The sequence below is a fragment of the Cyprinus carpio genome, unplaced genomic scaffold (genome assembly GCF_018340385.1).
Source record: "Cyprinus carpio isolate SPL01 unplaced genomic scaffold, ASM1834038v1 S000000291, whole genome shotgun sequence".
Taxonomy (NCBI): domain Eukaryota; kingdom Metazoa; phylum Chordata; class Actinopteri; order Cypriniformes; family Cyprinidae; genus Cyprinus; species Cyprinus carpio.
Genome location: NW_024873039.1, coordinates 4,082 through 10,424, shown reverse-complemented (window position 1 = coordinate 10,424; position 6,343 = coordinate 4,082). Strand labels below are relative to the sequence as shown.

Sequence of the window (6,343 nt, the reverse complement as noted above, 5' to 3'; positions counted from 1 at the left end):
CGAATGGAATGCAAAAACTTTGAAGATCAATATCTTAAAACTACTCGGAATGCAGAGAGAACCTTATAATTCCAAGAGGACAAACATCTCAGCCTCTGAGGTATAATAAACCGTTCCTGAACAGTGACAGGAAAAGTTTGCATTTGTTTTGCATAATGTGCATCATGTATAATCATGTGACAATAGTTGCCCTACAGTATATATTTTTGGCTCAAAGACAATTTCCTCAGTTTTCATTATGTCTATTATTACTTATTATCACATCTGTCAAGAATCAGGTTAATTTCTGGCTTGTATTTTTAATAATAATAATAATAATAATAGTTAAAAATGTTACATTGACTTTATTTTTATTTCTTTAGCACAAAGAAAAAACAAGGTTCAAAGTCACTTTCCAGAACCTTAACCTGCGCTGTTGAGCTGTGGTGTAATAACGATACATCCTTCATCTTATTATAATAACTCCTGTGTTAAAGTGCTGCTGATTCGAATAAAAATATGCTACATTTTCCTAAATGACTAAATTTAAATGTACTCTAGGTCAGTTTACAGCTAGTGTCACTCAGTTAACAGGTGGTATAATAGACTCTTAGCTGCACACATTTTAATGCCCAGACTTCACCCGTACTACATCTGACCAGCACCTCGAAGCAAAAGTGCATTACAATTAGTGTGTACAGTTTTACAATTAGTGTTTTATCAAGTTAAACCTTAAAAACAAAACCTAGAATAATTATGTGCTTGTAAATTGGCTTTAATGCTAATAAAACAAGGTAAATAAGATTAAGCGTGCTCATTTTAACCAGTTAACCGTCCTAAAGAATTTTGACCGATTAACACAATCAGTAAAACGGTTTAAAAAGTTATTTATTTATTAATTTATCAAAATATTTTAAAAGTTTTGCTGCATGGTTAAAATACGCTACAAAAAATAAAAATAAAAAATTATTTCAGAAATGCAGATGCGAAAAGGTTTACAAACATTATAATAAAAACTGTAAACATAGCTAGGCTATTTTAGCTCCCCTTACTCCACAACAAATCATTTTAATTAACAGTATTTAGAAAAGAATTAAATATAAGAAGATACATTTATTTAAACGACAAGCCAAAACAAATTCATTTAGGCTAAAACTAAACTGAAATCAATTTTGGGTCTCTCATTCGACACAAAATCAAATGTTTTCATATTCGCGATGTAATTAAATGCCAAATTACTTGATTATTTATTATGTACTTCACTCGCGTTTCAATAAAACGTTTTACATTACATCACAACGTTACAGTGATAATGCTTAACGACACATATTTTACATTTTTTAACTGAGCAGTGTGTTTTTCCATATGTTTGTCTGACTGTAGTTTTTTACTTAGGATGATTTTGTCCATGCAGGTAAAATCAAACAAAGATCTTAGTGTGATGTCAGTTTTCAGTACAGTATCTTTTCTCATCTGAGCAATCCTTCATACTTGGTTTTCTCCATGTCTGCTGTGAAAAAAAAAAATATATATATATATATATATTATAATATATATTTATTTTTTTTTGAATGTCTCAACTGAGCAATCAGAATCAAGTATTCCAGAGAGCCAAATAATAATTTAGCATTAAGCATGTTTCACTCTCACTATAGTTTCTCCATGTAATACTCACTATTTCTGGAGCTCCTGCGGCGATAGTAAATCACACCAGCAGCAGCAGCTACAACAGTCAGCAGCAGCAGAACAGCAATAACACCAGCAACAATCCCTGCTACAGCAGCTGAAGACAGACCTGAATCTAGAACAGATAAAGACAGATAGTCATTAGAGCGAGAGAATATGACTGTGTGTTTATATACCATATTCACTGCATTCTCTCTATGGACACTTTTGCATGTACAAAAGTTTTATTCCTCTGTTAAAAAATAGGGATTATAATGAAACAGTTTATGAAAGTTTAAGAATAGTATAGGAGGTTGGCCTCCAGAAATGTCAAGAAACGCCTTTTCACGGTCTCATGACTTAATGATACAATAGTCACATGTCAAATGTCATTATGTACTTTAAATTTGTTTGTACAGCTGCCGTGTTTCTGTCTTTTGTCTTTCCAGTTCCATGTACAGTACACATGGTTTGTTGAATAACAGGTTTGGAGAGACAATGTTATTGCCTTGTTAATTTATTTCTGACGTCTTTATTATAAGCAGCAGGTGTTTAGGATGAAGTTTGACATTTTATTTCTAGATTTCTGAAATGTAGTATTTTGTGTTCAAATGAAATTCATGTTTTTGAAAGAACAACAGCAAAATCATTTTAAGTTAACTATAAAGTCAAGCTCCCATTAAGAACAATGCATTTATAAATATATTGTACTCCATTATATGCAATCTATAAAGAGGAATGGAGAAAACATACCCAAGTCAAACTCCCTCTTCTCCATACGGGGCTCTTCATCAGTTCTGACTTGATCGGACAGAGCAGCTGGAATAAAGAAAAAAAAAAAAAAAAAAAAAAAAAAAAAAAAAAAAAAAAATATATATATATATATATATATATATATATATATATATATATATAGATATATATAGGAACACATTGATGTTGATAAGTCCTTTTGGCAGTTTCTGTTCATTTGTATAACTGCATGAATCCTTTTAAAAACATCCTCCAATGCCACATTAATAATATGCTTTACAATTAGTTGTGATGGTCTTTTCTTCCCTGTGCGTGATTGAAATTAATTAAATGAAAAAGAAGAAGAAGAAGAAGAAGAAGAAAAAGAAAAAAGAAAGAAAGAAATACAGGGTGGGACTTGATTTTGTCCATTTGGGGATTGACAGCTTCTTGTCATTGATAAGAAGCTGAATGAAGCGAATTAAGTTGTTCGGACTCCTGATCGGCAAAGAAAAAATCGCGTGTGTCATGTAAACTTGCTGAAGCTGTATGTGAGTCGTGGGGAAGAGATTAAAGAGTTAAAAAGCTCTGTTATCACTCCAGTGGTTTCAGGGGCGCCCCCAAGGGGTGGCCACGGCTACCCCTGTATAAACTCTGGCCACCCCTGTGGCCACCCCTAGGATGATTTGCAGTGGCTACTATTAATTTAAATCTATTTAAATCTATTAATTTTAGATCTATATAATTTATATATCATTTAATATAGTTACTATCACACAAAGAGTGACGTTTTCTCCAGAAGTCTGCATAATTGCAAATGTGACATTGATTTCATACAACAGTTCAATAAACAAGAAGTTAATATCAAGAGTTTTACGTTTTAGACAACATATTCACTTTTTGCGCTCTATTTCTAAAAACAAAAATCATTCCAAACACAGCCACTGTTTTGAGTCTCTGAGCAACATGATAGTGTTTCGTTCCTGAATGAATCAACCGTTTAAATGATTCGGTTCAATCGCAATGACTCACTTATTAACAGTGACTCGCTGCCACCTACCTGGCTGTTTTTAATTTCACATTTAAGGTACCATTTCATTTTTTAAACAATTTCAAACATCAGTTTTTAATGTTTTATGTTTAAAATATCAAAACATTATTTATTAATTTGTAACTCCAGGTTAAAGTATTCCATGTCCCACAGAGCTCCATTAAACAGTGTGTAAAAACATCTAAATGGCACTTCAGATGCAGTTTCTGTTTTCTCTGCATTGCAAAGATCAATTTTGTTGATACTGATTGCATTTGCTTGTTAACAGCCCAAATGCAAGTGTCTGACTTAAAAGATGGTGCACACTTTTAGAAAAAAATGCCGTAAAGGTAAAAAAAAAAAAAAAAGCCTCAGCTGTCAGCACACTTAGAAATAAAATATCAGCACAATAACACACACAGCATAATATTGTCTAATTTTCGTTATCGACAAAATCCCAGAAGTCACAAGAGATATCATTTTTTGTCAATATTGCAAACCCTTTATTTATTATTTATTTTTTGATGTGCCACCCCAAGATTTACTGTGGCCTCATCTGGCCACCCCTATTAAAATTTTCTGGGGGCGCCACTGAGTGGTTTCGATCGTGATTGCTTCTGACAGTGATGTTGATGAAGATGGACTGAATCTACAGAGTACCCTGATGCTGCGTGGCAGATTGAATAATTCCATGATTTTGGAGAATTTAAATTCTCATCTTATCATTCACCGATTAAGCAATGTGCTTATAAAGTGAATCCAGTTAAACGTAAAGTTATGGAGGTCGAGGTAAAATATTTAGTTGAGAATGGGTTTGCAGTTCCGAGTTTCAGCGCCTGGAGTTCACCCTGTTTATTAGTCCCGAAATCTAATGGGACACAACGGTTCTGCACGGATTATAGAAGAGTAAATGCCGTGACAAAACCAGATACTCAAATTGACGCCTTTCACACACAATCATAACAAAAAAAAAAAAAAAAAAACAGGGGCGAGGCTACATAAGGGCCAGGGTGGCACTGGCCCACTCAGATTGACGGCTGGCCCACCCAATCAGAACAGACAAAAAAAAAAAAAAAATTGGGAAAGCAGGAAAAAAAAGTATGCATATATGACAATACTTATCACTTAAACACGTACAAGAAGTTTCATAAAAATAATTACTGTAGAGCGAAAACTTTTTCATATAATTGCCTTACTGCAACAGCCAATCAATAAGCTTAGTAGTACTGTTTAGCCAATCGCATATTGTTGGAGGGATGGGAAGATGAGTTTATGTCTGCTAGTGAAATAGGCTACTTTTAACACGCATGACACAAGACGAGCATGTCGAAACAAACATCTTTAAATATATTAAAAAACAAGAACAGAATCTGAAACATCGACATCAACCCGGGCTAATCGTCGAGAAAAGCAACATACCAACTGATTTATCCACACTTGATGAACCACCTGCTCAGCCCCATTTACGCGAGTTTCCACGCACAACAATAAACGGCAAGTCTAGAAATTTTGCTGCTAAGTGGTACACAAAGTTCCCATTTCTACAGTGTAAAAGACGACGCCGCGTACTGCAAGATGTGTCATCATTTTAATGACACTATGTTTGAGGGAGTGTTTAAAGATGGGTACCGTGATTGGAAACACATCACGCAGGCTTGTGAGCGGCACCAAATGAGTAAGCAACATCTGATCGCTCTCGAAAAGTATAACGCCTATAGAGCCTGTCAGAAATCCAGTTTAAAATTAACACAATTACTGAACACTGATGTCTTGTTACAGTGGTCATATAGTAGCACAATATCTATATTTGTCTTCCTTACAATAGGCATTGTAATGTTATCTGCTTGTTATAAATGCATTTTGTTGTATATTCATGAATTTGTTGGCTAACAATAAATCACATTTAACTTACATTTAACTGTCAAGTGATTTTATCCCATATTGTAAATTTTTTGTAATTTGAGAGTAGTCATTAGTGATGCGCCGGGTGGATTTTTTTTCCAACCCGCGGGTCCCGCTTTTCTGAAGTTATTTGGCCCGCCCCGCAAATAAAGTAAAATGTAGCCTATTTAACGTTACCCGACCCGACCCACGGGGACAACACGCAAGTTACGTTGCTGCGTAAACCTTTGTTTTGTAACCTTATCAAAGAACCTAATAAAATATGAAAATATATGGCGTTATTTTACTGACAAATGTCGAGAGCGCATTATTGTAGCGCGAAAGCACATTAATACAATATGTGAGCGCAAATCTCTCCGCTGGAGCGCGGATTTTCTTGATCTTGCACAAAACCGGACGCGCGCTCAGATATACGCTGCTCTCGTCCGAAAACAGCGCGCTCACTTAAAACGTGTCTCTCTCCTCTCGCTCTAACAATGTCCTGTGCACGCTCAAATCTCTCTGGGCTCATGCGCTGTAGATAGCTATTAATTATTTTCACGCCTGAATTAAACATGGTCAAAAGTTATCAACCAATCAGATTTCAAAGATGGATCTGTAATTTCTTTACAATTTAATTGTATTAGAAATGAATCAGGTGTTTGGATGATTTGTAAGTAACTTAGTTTAACAGTTTGGTCAAACTCTTCTGAACAATTTATCTAAACAAACAAGAAAGCATATGATTCTTAAAATTAATGTGGTCATATAGGCCTATATATATATATTGTGTACTTGGATTGATATAGCCTATATACATATATATATATATATATAGATAGATAGATAGATAGATAGATATACATTTATATTACAGTAAATGCTCTAATAGCATCGCTGTTTGGACATTTATTGGGAGTTTAATTAATGTATTTATTTATTTTTAAATCCAGTGTTGTTTTCAGTTCAGATTTTTTTTTTTCCATGAATCCACTTAATATTTGCTATACATTTAATGGCACTCTTCTTTAAAACAGTGAATATACAGTTATATGA

At 34.1% G+C, this 6,343-nt stretch overlaps 1 long non-coding RNA gene across 1 annotated transcript; it reads right to left on the bottom strand.

The window, feature by feature from the left end:
* Positions 1-1,202: 1,202 nt before the first annotated feature.
* LOC122142871 lies at positions 1,203-1,789 on the bottom strand. The gene is made up of 2 exons (XR_006158827.1): positions 1,655-1,789; positions 1,203-1,489 (listed from the first exon to the last, which is right to left on the bottom strand). It is a non-coding gene; the product is annotated as an uncharacterized LOC122142871 (long non-coding RNA).
* Positions 1,790-6,343: the final 4,554 nt, after the last annotated feature.